The following is an 836-nucleotide window of genomic DNA, read 5'->3' on the forward strand; positions in this document are numbered from 1 at the left end:
TCATAGTTTTTTTTTTTTTTTGGGGGGGGGCGGTGTTTGTGTAGCAGCAAGCACCCCAAGCATCCTCAGGGTTTGCAGCTACCACAGGTTCTTGGATCTGCTTTGTTAAAGGAAAGCAACTCAAAATGGGTTAACAAGCTTACTTGAATCAGTCAGACATATATCGTTTACCTTGTTCAGGAGAAATGGTCAGCACCCTGAACCTCAAAGTATACAGGCATAATTATCAAGACAGAAACATCAAGTAGACAGATTTCCAAACTGTCCAACCATTACATCCATACCCAGTCAACATCTGGGTTTCCACATTCTGGGTTTTTCAAAGCCGGGGGACTCTCAACAACGGCTTCCCAGAATTCAGATCAAATCACAGAACACTTCTCAAAGTGAGTCCCAAAACAAAGCTACACATCAGGGCTTATATAGCCTTCTCCTGGCTCAGAGAATGTAACAACCTTATTGACTCACTGGCCAATCAAGAAGTATCTACTGAAAAACAAGCCTCCCTCCCCAGGCTTCAGGTGCACTTTAGCCTAGGGGCAGGGAAGATCTTTAAATCTGCATTTCCATTACAGTTTGCAATCACTATTTGTGATGTACCTTCTCAGTTAATACCTTTTCATAATTTCTGTCATTTTGTTGATTGGTGAAGGTGATTTCCTTCATGGAAGGTTCATACCCAAGTGAAACCCCAGGTTTGGACAATAAATAAATCTTAGAGAAACAGAAATTCTCATATAAACTTTTTAAGTCCACTGACACCCTTAGGTCACAAAACAGTGTCATAGAATGTCTGAGTTGTGAAGGAACTCTGTGGCAGTTTGGTACAACTAAAC

At 41.3% G+C, this 836-nt stretch overlaps 1 protein-coding gene across 1 annotated transcript in view; it reads right to left on the bottom strand.

Annotated features, from left to right (window-relative positions):
• Nucleotides 1-836, bottom strand: part of LOC138161385 (vomeronasal type-2 receptor 116-like) — a 16,118-nt gene that overhangs the window by 10,395 nt on the left and 4,887 nt on the right. The window lies entirely within an intron of this gene.

Source organism: Petaurus breviceps, unplaced genomic scaffold, assembly GCF_028583685.1.
Source record: "Petaurus breviceps papuanus isolate PSGF00001 unplaced genomic scaffold, PetGlider_PUasm1.0 185, whole genome shotgun sequence".
NCBI lineage: Eukaryota > Metazoa > Chordata > Mammalia > Diprotodontia > Petauridae > Petaurus > Petaurus breviceps.